This window comes from Babylonia areolata, chromosome 25 (genome assembly GCF_041734735.1).
Source record: "Babylonia areolata isolate BAREFJ2019XMU chromosome 25, ASM4173473v1, whole genome shotgun sequence".
NCBI classification, from domain to species: domain Eukaryota; kingdom Metazoa; phylum Mollusca; class Gastropoda; order Neogastropoda; family Buccinidae; genus Babylonia; species Babylonia areolata.
Genome location: NC_134900.1, coordinates 38,411,800 through 38,426,799, shown reverse-complemented (window position 1 = coordinate 38,426,799; position 15,000 = coordinate 38,411,800).

Below are 15,000 nucleotides of genomic sequence, written 5' to 3'. Positions count from 1 at the left end.
AAGTGTACATGTGAAAATCCGTCTGTTTCCTTTATTAGATAAATGATGGATTTCAAAGACTACCACCGGCAAATGGCTTCAGTAGAAGAGGCATGCAGTAAAGTCCACTTGCTCAACTCACAGAACTGCATCTAATGTGTGAAGAGAGTTTGACCCTAAGTAGATGCAAAGCAACAGCACTTCAGGATAAAGAACAACATCGACCTCCGTCTTGGACATTGTATCTCTGGGCCCTATAAACGTCCCATGGAACTGCCATAACAATCACGTCTTTCTCCTGGGCTTTACAGTGTCTATGAAAACGGAATTAAAGAACTGAACAGAATTGAAGTGCCTGCCTTCAATAGGCGGATGTTGGCTTTGTCTTCAAAGCTTCAAAAGATGCTCAAGAAAGAACTGCAGCCATCCAGAAAAAAAGATCTGACCAATATCGCCCGACAGTGCCAGGACAGGATCTTCAGCAAAAGCCCAAACGGTGCTATGCACTCTCAACAAAAAACCTGTGAGCAAATCATCACCAGCTGTCTCATTCGACGGAATTCAGATTGAGAAGACTGCGATCCTAGGCTACTAAGATTACGGTTTGACGAAATACTGAACTGAGGAAAGCATATCGAAAACACTGTGCGTGTGTGAGAGGATATCACGCAGTCTGTCATGTAAACGTAAATTCACCATGGGATTCCAGCCATTTTAACAGTTGGGTTTCGTTGGATTTCCTCTGCTTTTCTTTCAAAGCATTGAACGTATATATGAAAGGATTGATGGCAGAGTTTAAAGGCAACACAAAAATCGCTAATATCACATTCATTTCACCAGGAATTGGACTACCAGCCAGTGCCAAGATACCACACAGTCCAATAGGAAACCAGCACATGAAATCAGTCACTGCAACAGTGATCAGCCGACGAGCTATGGTCAAGTCACGTGACACTCTCGTGGCGTCTGTTTTCATGGAATTGTTCTGTATTGACCAGTAGACAAACGTCTGGCCAGAAGAAATAAGTAAAAACAGAATAAAATTCATAACAATTAACACACCGAAAGAATATTGTTTTCCTTTAAATTCCATCCTCGTAATTGGAAGTGGAATACAAATACCTGTCTGACTGTAGAACTCCCAGTGTGATGTCACTGGAAGTAAAGGCAACAATGCAAGAAACCAGCCAATGAACCAGGTGAAAATACATGCCACCATTGCTGACTTTTTCTCAAATCGTAAGGTGCTGAATGGAAAACGAAGAACAAGAAAGCGATCGAGTGTGATCATCCAGATCATCAGAGCTGACACCTCACTGGACAACAGAGACAGAAAACCAGCTGCCTTACAAGTCATGCTGTTTTTCCATGCACTGTCATGATGGATATATTTACCACGGAATCGCTCATCAGCCTGTCCAATGATAGTGATATAGACTCCCATCAGAAAGTCAGCCATGGTAAGGTTGCTTACAAACACACTGAAGCCACTTGAAGAGGTCTTATTCCTCCCACAGAAACGTGAACACAAACAAAAAGCGTTTCCTGTTAGTGACAGACAGCCAATCATCCACAGAAATAAACGGTATGCCCAGGATAACAACAGATCTTCACATGATGAAATTTCATCTTTAGGGGCATGACAAAATGATCTGTCAAATTGATATGGTAGTATTTCATTGCAACAGAGTTTATAGTTTTGTGTTGATCTGTCAAATTGATATGGTAGTATTTCATTGCAACAGAGTTTATAGTTTTGTGTTGATATGAACTTTAGATGTGATAGATCTCTGAATATGTCAGATGAGAATGTTTGTACTGGGCTTCCATCCAAATACAGTTCAGTTAATTGTGGTGTGAACTGAAATGCTCCAGAAACGATAGCATGAAGGGAAGTGAAAGACATGTTCAGATTCTTTATATGGGGAAATGACGAGAAGACTTCACCATCAAACACAGTGATTTTTGTGTTTGACAGATCCATGGTTGTCAGTGATTTTAATTGAATGTCAGATGGCATGCCACTGTGGAACATGGTGAGAGGATTGTCTGACAGTACCAGTGTTTGTAAATTGTCCAGACCAAGGAAAGAACTGATGTTAACGTCCTGCAAGATGTTGCCACTGATGTCAAGAAACTTCAAGTTCAACAACTGCACATCAGTCAGGAGGGTCAGAGAACACTGAGCAAGGACCAGGTGTACAAGGTAGGTGAGGCTGTCCACGTCAGTCAGTGACATGCCAGTACCTGTGGCGTCCAGAGAGCGGAGCCAAGGGAAGTGTGCTGCAGAAAAAGGCTGAAGACACAGAAAGGTGTAACTCTGACAAAGGCATTCTACAGGACAGGTCACACCACAGGATAGTTCGTCATCATGCATTGGACAGTGGGGCCAGCCGTCACATAGATCATCACCGTGCACACATATTGTGGAAGCTCTGCACAGGAAAAATCCTGGGCATGTTATTTCCTCACACACTTCTTCATCTTCGTGACCTTTACAGTCGTACATCCCGTTGCATCGTGTGTAGACAGGCATGCAGTCATTGAACTCTCCAGGACAACGATAGTGACTGTCAGGGCAGGACTCATTGGAATTCATCTTCACTGAAATGAACTGTCGCAGCCCATCGAATTGTGTAAAAGCAGGTGAAGGAAAGGCTGGCAACAATATACTGACATCTCTAAAGAGACTACAAGACCTTTCATCTGATTCGTCCAGACAATTGGGCATCAGATCACATAAATTGACAAAAGACACACACTGGCCATTCGTGCATGAAAATGTGTTGACACAAATGGGATGTTGACAGAACGATTCATCACTTTTATCACGACAATCATTGATAAAATCACACACCAGTGTGTGTGACAAAGCGGTGATTTCATCACTGCATGTGTATGTTGGAATGGAAGTTGAACGGAGATCTGATGAATACAAATCATTATTGTCTGACATCTGGTTGAAGAACTTGCAAGGGGTGTGATTTTGACCACACATTCTGTACTTGTTAGAACCACACAAAAGAAACGTGTGTGTCATATGATCTTCAAGGCACTTAGTCATTGACAGTCCCGTTCTGGGAAGCACTGACTGTGTTTTGGTCAATGACACTGTCTTTGAGTTTGGCGAGTTCTCTCTAGTCCTGTATTTTCTGTATTCACACATTGCGCCAAATGTGTATTTCCAGTCATCACAGCGGTAAGCCACATGAGGGGAATACATGGTGGAGGAATAACATTGCTGCTCATTGTCACTGTGACTGATAGTTTCACCATAATAAATTAAATCATGATAATGAACAGCCCTGTTCTCAACAGTGACATGTCTATACATAATAGGAAGTGACATGTCGTTGGAGGTCACGCCAGTTAAAAGGTTAGCCAATCTTAACCTATATACATTTGTTAAATCAAACAGTACCTCATACATATAAACCATACAGGTTGGCACACTCAGTGTGCCTCCTATGGTATTGCAGTATTCATTTCCTCTTTTATTGGTATGTGTCTCTTCGCTGTCAAATCCACGAAGACTATCAACAAGTTTGTAGCAACTGTTACAAACTGCTATCAGACCCTGGCAGTCAGCACTGCTAAAAGGACAGTGTTCTGTTTCATCCCTTCCATCCTCACACTCCGTCTTCAGGTTACAGTCCACGTGGTGCTGAAAACTGGAATAATGGGCCACAGAGCAGTTCCACAAACCGCTGGGTAAGTTTTGAGGCGCTTCATTGTAAGGTAAAGATGTAAAGAACAATCGAAAGCAGGGATCTCTAGCTAAACAGCATCCAAAACAGTCAACTCGTAAAATGATCTGTGCAGTTCTATACACATGGGCAAAGTCTGACATCATAAGAGTCGTGCTCCAGACGTGAGTTCTGCATTCTTTGAACTGGCCGAGTGAAGGGTCGTACAGACGAACCTGACGATATACGTGCATATCATGTCGTCTTGATGCGGATTGCTTGTAACTTATCATAATGACATGTCTGACTGGGACAGATATATTTTTCCACAAATAACGAATGGACCACTTGATAGTGACATTTTCTTTTAACGCAGCGTATCCAGATAATGGTGATGTCATCACGACAACCACATGTTCCGATTCTGTGTATGAACTACAGTGTGTTTCTGTAAAAGAAAGCGAAAATTAAAGATAGCAAATCGTGAATGGTAAAAGTATTATAGCTGACATTGCCCCGAATGCTGACAATACTGATAAAATTAAGGGGGGTGTGTGTTGGGGGGTGGGGGTGGGGGGGGTGAAGAATGGGGGGTTGCTTTGAAATTGACGATTGGATGAATACATTCTGGACAGATACTTTAAGCCCATACAGATTTGTGTATGCGTTGATAATATGGATACTTGTACAGCGCCTATCCTCGGTTGGAGACGAAGCTCTAAGCAATTTACAGACACTGGATCCTATGCACAACACCAAAATGGCATAAGGATAGGAAAAATTCAGTTTGTTCCCCTAATTCTGATTATAATGACAATTAATGCACCTCTGGTATGAGCACAAAAAAATTTAAAAAGCCAGAATATTTGCACCAAAAATTACTGTTACATTTATATCTTTTATATATAAAATCTGTCATTCTGGTATCACATACTGATATATGAATAAGTAGGAGTCGTTTTATCGTTTGTTGTTCAAACAGGAATGTTGTGTAGTTAGAATGGAAATAACATTGATGAATGCATCTCTTCTGAGCACTATAATTAAGGGAAATTCTTTCTTTTTTTTCACAATGGGATTTTTTTTTCAACTGATCTCGCCTATCTAAAACTTTACATTTCAAATTTATGTCTCAATACATAGAAAGGCTTTTTTGTGTCACACTCAGTGTGAAGGTTTTTCATTATGTACATTCGCCAAAGTGTTCTTTTTCGGAAAATACAACGATCGATAGCGTTCACCTCTTTCTGATAATGAGTGCGTGTGTGGCTTCAGAGGCCGCCATGTTGTTTCCTTCATCATCTCTGTTTCAAAATCCAGCATTCAGTCGATAATTGACAATAGCATATGATTGAGTGGAGGCGAAGGAGGCCGTCAAATGTTAATTCAGAGAAAGATTTGTGTATGTCTCACCACTAACTGGATTATGTCCCACATAACCACAAAAAATCAAAAAATCTTCATCGCACAGTAGTCAGTTGAGGGAGAAGGAAAACCCAACCAGTTAACTCCCTTGTGCAAGTGCACTATGAATTTTGTTACTTCTCAGATTTCAGCCCTTTTCACCTCAACGCTTTTTGACTCACTTGTGCAATCAAAGTGACACCAACTACATCATCGACGTGTTTACTGCATATAAATATTTTAAAGTAGATACTGAATTGACTAGAAATGAACATAAAAGAGAAACTGAATGGACCGTGTCATCGTAAAACAAAGCTTGACGAACACGGATCTACGCAGATCTAGAGAAAGGGTTACATGTGCTTGAGGCGATGGTAACGTCTTCTTTACCGCGGACTTTGCCCAGTGCCGAGTGTCACCCTGGGTGATGTTTGTATCAAAGTGACGTTCAGAACCGCAACAGGACCCCGTTGTTTTCTTTGTTTAAAGCCTGCATGCCTTTCATTCATGTGTGTGTGTGTGTGTGTGTGTGTGTGTGTGCGCGCGCTCGCGCGCTCGCGCGCAAATGTTTACTTTATTTACCATACCAGCTTATTTTAGTCCATAGCCGCGAGCTATAACCAAGCTATCCTGCATGAGATGTGTATGTGTAGCATTTTGGTTTGTTTCCTTTACGACTTAGTCATATAGTAGTTCCGTTATCTTGCCTGTTTTTACCACTGAATAATGCTTGTACCACATCACAACTTAGTGCTGTATCAGTTCTCATTACTTACATTGTCACTTTGTAATGCCTACACCACATCTATATGAATGAATACAGGAATTAATCAGGCGGAATGAAGCTGTGTTGAATGCTAGTTGTTGTTTTTTTCTTCTTAACGTTTGTAATTGTCCCCCCCCCCCCCCCCCACCCCCACACCTCCCCCTTCCTAACGTATTTGTTTCTTTTTTTTTAAACTTAAAAGAAAATCTTCATCTTAGGTTTGCTTCGGGGAGAGCAAAATGAGTCCCGAATATTCTGCTATCTGTATATGTAATTTCATTTTTTACATAAATTTCTTTTTAATAGTGATCTCAATCAAACTTACAGCCAAATTATTTTTCAAACAAAGAGAAAACAGAAAAGACAAGGAAAAAAATAAAATAAAGAACCAACCGAAAAACACGTAATGTATTGTCTGTCATAAGAAATAAACTAACTTTGACAAATGGTAACGCTCCAAACAAAATAAGAACCACATACACATTTGTTTAATTCCAGCAATGGCATATGATATTCAAATGTTGTGGATTTGGCACAATTATGACCACTGTTGGACCTCAACGACGGTTCTGATTCCATGCTAAACACAAAACACAGCATTTTCTCGTGCAACGGATATGGTAAAAAAAAAAAAAAAAAAAAAAAAAAAAAATGGAAGGGGGAACGCCAAGTGCATTTGAGATTTGAAGCTCATTATGTCAGAGTCAGAATGATATACGTGAAAACTTGCAACGTCACGGTTCTACACCAACAGATTGTTTCCAAACCAATGCAACCGAAAGAAATCAAAACGAAAGACTATCATGTCCATGTTGGGTATCTCAGAAAGAAACGGAAGTTCATTTTTGTTGTCGCAATGCCGAAAGTACGGCTATGTCAGCCTGCATTTCCGCCAAAAACGATAGTCGTCTGTCCATGTTATAGATAACTTGTCTTTCATAAACGAATCAGTTTGTCGAGTGCTCGGTGGTGTTTGTAAACAGTGCACTCAACATACGTGGTTTATAAATGTATTTTTCATCACAGTTCGTCAGTCTGTAACTTTCCAAAACTGATACAAACCAATAAGCTAATAGTTAAAAGTACTGTGTTCAGTGTTCACCACACACACACACACACACACACACACACACACATGTATGCACACGAATAAACACACACGCAAATGCTCTCTCTCTCTCTCTCTCTCTCTCTCTCTCTCTCTTTCACACACACACACACACACACAGACACACACACACACACAACACACACACACACACACACACACACACACACATTATTGCAGGCTGGTTTACTATTTCAGACACACGTAGTAAACATCTATCATGATTTACAACCACAGCAGGAAGACAGAACGAAAAACAGAACCCTCCTTGATTTACTGACATGTCAGTGTGTAGTTTGCTGAAGTTCCTTCCGTTTCACCACCCCGGTTCTGTGACAGGTGCAGATATGAATGACTGTAAATAGTCCTTTCTTTCCCAAGCTCTACTTGTCTTTCATAATAATGCACTGACGGTGGTTGACTATGCGTAAGGTTATCATGAAATTCATACTTTGTTTCTTTCTGCTTCCAAATTCACAGTTAACTGTACTGGACAATGATAACTCAGTGCCCAGAAAGAGTGTAAAACGATGTAGACGTTTAGAGCTAACAGACGCGTGAAGAACACTTCATGCAAATGAAAAGGATTTTACGTGGAATACAATTCATCCCTTTACAGAAAGCGGCTTCAATTATTATTTTATTACCGAGGGATTGCTGGGTTCCGCTATTTTCTGTGAACACTTTAGTGTAGTGTAGTGTAGTGTAGTGTTGTGTAGTATACCAAATTCAGGCTAAAGTCGGAAGGCACAACTACCATGGAAGGAACTTCTAAAGAGGTCCTGGTTATTGATATTTGTATAATAGATGAATACTTACTGGATGTTTTTTGTGAGTTTGCATCTAAAGATATTTTTAGTTATGTTCCTGTGTCTTATTTGTATTTGGTGCATTTCTGGCAAACAGGGGAATGGCCCACACCGTGGACACAATCACTGATCATCACCCTTCCCAAAAAGGGCAATCTCCAGCAGTGTCAAAACTACCGCACCATCAGCCTGATTAGTCATCCCAGCAAAGTCATGTTGAAGATCCTGCTTAACAGACTGAAACCACAAGCAGAAAACATTATTGCTGAAGAACAGGCAGGTTTCAGACCAGGAAGGAGCACAACTGAACAAATCTTCAACTTGAGGTTGCTATGTGAGAGGTACCATCAACACCAACAAGACCTCTACCACGTCTTCATTGATTTTAAGAAGGCATTTGACAGGGTCTGGCATGCAGCTTTGTGGGCTACCATGAATCTGTACAACATCAACGCCAACCTGATCAGACTGATACAGCACCTCTATGACAAAGCCACCAGCGCCGTCTACCTCAACAATAGCATCGGGGACTGGTTCAGAACCACAGTCGGAGTGAGACAAGGCTGTCTACTCTCCCTAACACTCTTCAACATCTTCTTAGAAAGAATAATGACTGACGCACTGGAAGAGCATGTAGGAACAGTCAGCATAGGCGGCAGAACAATCACAAACCTACGTTTTGCCGACGACATTGATGGACTGGCTGGAAAAGAAGAAGAAATGGCAAGCCTGGTCAAACATCTAGACAAAGCCTCCACATCGTATGGAATGCAAATCAGTGCGGAGAAAACCAAACTGATGACTAACAACACCAACGGCATCAGCATTGACATCAAAGTCAACGACGAAAAGCTTAAAACAGTCCACAGCTTCAAAAATCTGGGAGCAATCGTGTCAGATGAAGGATGTAAACCAGAAGTACTCTCGAGAATTGCCCAAACAACAACGGCACTCAACAAGCTGAACACCATCTGGAACAACAAAAACATCGCTCTCAGCTCAAAAATCAGACTGATGCGTTCCCTGGTTATATCAATATTGCTCTACGCCTGCGAGACTTGGACCCTGACTGCAGACATCGAGAGAAGAATCCAAGCTGTCGAGATGAGATGCTTTCGTAGACTACTTGGCATCTCCTACAGAGACCACATCACTAACACGGAAGTGAAGAACAGAATCAAGCAAAGTATTGGACCCTACGAAGACCTTCTGTCCATTGTGAAAAAACGCAAACTTAGGTGGTATGGACACATCTCCCGATCATCTGGTCTTGCCAAAACGTTCCTGCAAGGCACCGTACAAGGAGGCAGAAGGAGAGGACGGCAGAAGAAGAGATGGGAAGACAACATCCGGGGGTGGACAGGCTTGACGCTCGGTGACGCCCTGAGGAAATCAGAAAACCGTGAAGAGTGGAGAGGGGTGGTGGCCAGGTCAGCAGCGGTGCCCCAACGGTCTGAACCCAGACTACGGGAGAGGTGAAGGTGAAGGTGAAGGTGAAGGTGCATTATTAAAATGCGCTTAGAGCCCCAGGGTAGGCGCTATACAAATTATTATTATGATTATTATCATCATTATCATCATCATTATTATAATGTTTGTTTTGGTAATAATAATAATAATAATAATAATAATAATTTTAATATTATGATTATCATCATAATTATTAGTGTTATTATTATGATCATCATTATTATTATTGTTATCATTACTATTATGATTATTCCTTGTATTATTGTATTTCTGTTTGTTAATGTTCTTATATAGAAATGAGAACTGAGTGCACTCAAGTTTATATATGAAACGAAATGCCTGATGGCGTTTAACACTTAGGGTTTTTGTTGTTGTTTTCCAAAGATTGTGTATATGTCAAAAAAGAAAAAAAAAAAAAAGCCAATAACAACAGCGTCAGCAAGAGCCCCATTTTGTCATGGTAATAGTGCATGATAGAAATATGAATGCATGAACTCGTTCTCCAACCAGGAGTACGAATGTGCGTTAGTTGTTTGGCGAAGGTTCACCAGCTGGGCAGTCCAGTTCACAGTGTTTCTCACAGCAACTTGAGCAGTCTAGTTAAAAGCGTTTCTCACAGCAACTTGAGCAGTGTAGTTCACAGCGTTTCTCGCAGCAACTTGAGCAGTGCAGTTCACAGTGTTTCTCACAGTTACTTGAGCAGTGCAGTTCACAGTGTTTCTCACAGCAACTTGAGCAGTGCAGTTCACAGTGTTTCTCACAGCAACTTGAGCAGTGCAGTTCACAGTGCTTCTCACAGCAACTTGAGCAGTGAAGAGTTCACGTGGACAGCAGTGAAATCACTAGTTTCAACCCACTGTGCTGTCCTGCTGGTCCGGTCGGAACACTGTCTGTGAAGTCCACTGGCAGTTTCATCCCAGGTCTGGTGCTGTGGTTTGGTCAGACGTACTGCACAGGGCGTTGTGGGTTGAAGGGCTGGCGGAATCACCACATGAAGTTTGCTGACTGTGTTTAAGTCAGTTGACTGTGGTTTGCATTCCAGTCATTATCTTATTCGTAAAGTGCACACACACACACACACACACACACACACACACACACACACACACACACACTCGACTTACCCCGTTGATTGAGATAAAGTAGTGTCCACTCTGTTTGACCTCGCTTGGTTAAGTTGTTGACATATTTATTTGGCCCCAGCCAGCCACCTTCATGATGTCTGGTAATTTTTCCCTCTTAACTCGACCTTGTGTGAGTGAACTCCTCACATAAGTTGACATTTTTTGTGCACCAGGTGAGTCTCCAACCTCCAAACCCCCTCCTCATTTGTATGTGTTAACACTATTATTCCTTACTATTTTTTTTTTATATTAAAACCGCATCAACTCCAAATGTTTTGCTCATAGAAAAGAATTCAAACAAATTGGAAAACTATGGTTTTTTCCAATATCGGAGTGGCAATATGTTTCTCATAATCTTCAACATTCTGAAGAACACACTGTTGACGTTTTATGCACTGTATCCGTCACACTGTGTTGTATTGCTTTGCTTTGTCTGTGCTCACATCATCACACAAGACGTCAGCTTGACCAACACCAGTGGGAACACCACTGCTGGTTCACTGGAAGTACATGACATCTGCCCAGGAATAAAATTCTTCATGAACAACAACATTACAAACCACACAGTGATGCAGGTCAATCATTCAGACTGTAAGAACAACTTACCCTATTTTACAGCACAGCCAGGAGTGGTGTATGGGGTGTGTGAGGATTCCACTTCTTTCTGTAGACTGCACGTGGGGGTGCCAGCGGGTCTGTATGCACAAGCTGCTGTTGAACGGCTGGCATACTGGTGTGAATGGAAACAATGGGAAACACTACTAGAATTAGGTGTACTTTTTGGTTATGATGATCTGACGGTAAAATGTAGTTACCATAGTTTCAGATACATGTTGTGTTACACTCAAGACAATTCCATAAACGTAAAACACTCGAACTATCCTGTGATAAAATTTGTCATCAGTGCAATGAAAAGACGCCATTTAATCACAAGATATATATCTGATTATTCTGGTTATGTGCTTGTACCATATTCACCCAATGTTTTGTATCACGAGGAGAATTTGAAAATTCCCACAAGATGTGTAATTGTAATAACTATTCAGCATTCAGCTTATCCGGCGGCTTGTCCTTCACTCGAACACATAGATCTTATATACAGAAAGCCAAATACAAGTCAGCAAAGTGTTGAATCTGTGTGCCCTGTCCGTTCCACTCCTGCTTCCATTCTGGCCACCACGTACCTTCAAATTCGGTTTAAATATACATTCTCTTCATACCCCCCAACCAAAATACAATTTTCTGCCTTTCCTGAGAATCGTCAGCTTCACAAGCTGCACAGTAACTTGTACAACTGTTCCACAAGCCACTACTCCACATTTCAGCTGTATCTGGATTGTAACGTGAAGACAGAGTGTGAAGATGGACGAGATGAAACAGAACACTGCCCTTTCAGTGGTCCTGGTTGTCAGGGTTTGGTGGCTTCACGTAAGAAGTGCTATGAATTAATTATATTTGAATACTGTATGTTCTATTCAATCATAAGCTATGAATGCACGATAAAACATAAGAATGGAAGAATTGCTTCATTGAAAACGAGAAAAGAACAGAATGATGCTCTTCATTTTTTTGGAAACTATCGTTATTTTCTTACTTTTTTTGGTTACATTTCAGGCTGGGAGTTTGTACCTTTTATGTACAGCAAGTTCCGTAAGTGGTCTGACAAAACTGTGATTTACAAACTGGATCATTTCCTTGTTTTCCCTCCATACTCTCCATCCAGGATTGTGAAGTCCAGGGTATTACATAGCATGGCTCTTCGCAAAGAAAGCGAAATTGAGTCTCTTAGATGGAATTCAGTGTTGTGTGAAGTAACCTTACAGTCCCCCAGTGTGTTTCCTTCACACATCCCATCAACTGTTGTACACATCTCTCCTTCCACTTTCACAAAGACCAGACAATGTTTAACTGTTTGCCCAGACAATCGTATGACACACGAGTTTTTGTCCCAGGATGCCCAGAGCCTATGTGGAAAAGCAACATATTCATCTTTCCGTTTGTTCCTGAACAGTAGCGACACACAGAATACTAAAATGAAACTTCGTGGGAAGATAAAACACACACATATCATGTTCACATGTGATGATGATGTTACAACAATGCATCACACTCTGGTGTGTGACTTCAGAAAAGATTGTCCAGATAACAGTGACGAGTCCTTTTGTGAACATACCTCATGTGACGGGTTTCTGTGCTCCAACGGTCAGTGTGTATTGAACAGCCAACGCTGTAATGAATTCTCTGACTGCCTGGACGATTCTGATGAAACGAGCTGTCCAGAAGACCATGCACACCACTTTGAAGCCAGAGACGATGACACGAAGCATGGACTATTCATCAGTCTGGATGGTACAGGTTATTTTACACTGCAGGTGAAGAATGGGGACGAACCTTGTCCTGACAGTCATTATCGTTGTACATCTGAGTGGTTATACTGTCTTCCTGTTTACACCCGATGCAATGGATTCAATGACTGTGTTTATGGAGAAGACGAACTGGACTGTGCAACAAGGACATGTTCTGGTTTCTACACATGTCGGTCTTCCAGGGTTTGTGTGCATAGAGATCATCTGTGTGATGGCTGGGGTCAGTGCCCACAGGGAGATGATGAACTGATGTGTGACATGACATGTCCTGAAGGTTGTCTGTGTCGAAGTAATTCTTTCATGTGTGATGTGAATTTTCCCGTTGATCTGTTCCCACAATTACGAACCGTGGATGCCAGAAACTCCAGAATGCTGCTGACTGATTTTACTTTGAACGTGTATTTGATTCACTTGAGTTTGTCCAATTGTTCCCTTGTTAACGTTTCATGCACGAAGCTCACCAACTTGCAATCCATCGATCTTTCAGATAACCAGATAAAAACTCTCGATACCGCAGTTTTTCTAGAGCTTCCAAATTTAAAGAATCTGCAAGTATCAAACAACCCTATCAACCAAATGACAAACACATTCTTGAAGCACATTCATTATGTCTTAAGACGGATGGATATGTCAAGAACACGTCTGGTTGTACTTGACAGTGAGTTGTCGATATACCTGCCCCGAATGAAGAGTTTGAATATATCATTTTCAGCCATTGGAACGATTGGACGCAGGGGTTTCAAAAATGCACCACAGCTAACTGAGCTAGACGTAAGAGGGAACATAATGACCAATATTCCTCTGGATTTATTGTCAACCTTAAACAGTTTAAAGAGGATATTTTCGTCAAACTTTAGATTGTGCTGTGAAAATCTGTTACCTAAAACATTCACTAAGATCAACTGCTTTGTGCCCGACACCCTACTTCCTTCCTGCAAAACACTTTTACCAACAGATCTGTATCGGGTCTTCTTTTGGCTTGTCAGTATCTCCGCCATTTTTGGCACTTTGCTATCCTGTGTAGTATCCTTCCCAGTGAAAGAAATGTTGAGAGGTTTTTTTATGATGCCGATAGTCCATTCACAGTTTGCTAACATCTGTATGGGAACTCATGTCGGCATTGTTGTGGTGGCAGACAGACTAATTCATGGACAGTACACCCACATTGAAAAGAAATGGACTGGCAGTGCGATTTGTAGGGTGAGTGGATTTCTGTCATTTCTGTCAAATGAAATGTCTGTTTTGATCCTTTGGTTCATCACTTTGTTTCATATCCTAATCCTGTGTTTCCCTGGATGTTCATGGACATCTAGTAAACGTTCAACAGTTGTAGTGCTTGTGATAACATGGACTGTTGGACTGTTGTTATCATCGATACCATTTTTTCCTGGATTGTCTCATTGGGGACTAGATGGTCAGTCTGGTCTGTGCCGCCTGGCTTTATTTGACAGCTATAACTCACCCCATAAACTTAGATGGTTCACAGTGATCACTGCCATCAACTTTGCTTTTTGTCTAACTGTGGTGCCTGGTCAAATTATCATCTACCACCGAATACCAAAATACAGAATCGCACTTGATTCTACAAAGATATCACTTCATTCTTCAGTTCACCTCATGGGAAAAGTGACTGTTGTCAATACTGTTTTCTGGCTGGTTTTTGGCCTGGTTACCATGACAGACTCAGTCAGCACTATCGCAGACAGGATCTATGACATAATGGTTGTATTCGTCCTACCACTTGGCTCAGGCCTCAACCCACTCCTGTACATGTGGTCTTTCAGAAATCAACTCCAGAACATTGCCCAAGAAGAGAAAGTGTTACAAATGTTGAAATGTAAACTTGCCAGATAAGGACATAAACCTTCAAAAAAGAAAGGAAAAGAGAGAAGTGAAAGAAAGGAAGAGAAAAAGAAAGAAAGACAGGGGGACGTGAACAAGAACATACAAGACAGGAAGAACCCTCATGGACACATCCAGCATAGCGGGCCAGGTGATGGAAGCCGATACAAGACAAGAGGACAAGGACCAGACAGGGGAACAAGACAAGACATTACAAGAAACAAGACAAGACAACTTGACAAGACAACATGACAACAAGACATGCCAATATAAAAAGACAAGACGGGACAGGACAGGACAAGACACGAAGTTAGGGGGAACATGATCACAAAAGGAAACAGACAGTGCAAGAAAAGATAACACCGTGCAGTGAAGCAACAACACCTTCAGAATAACACATGCAGGTTTAATTCAGTTCATCCCGTCGCAATGTGTTTAATGCGAAG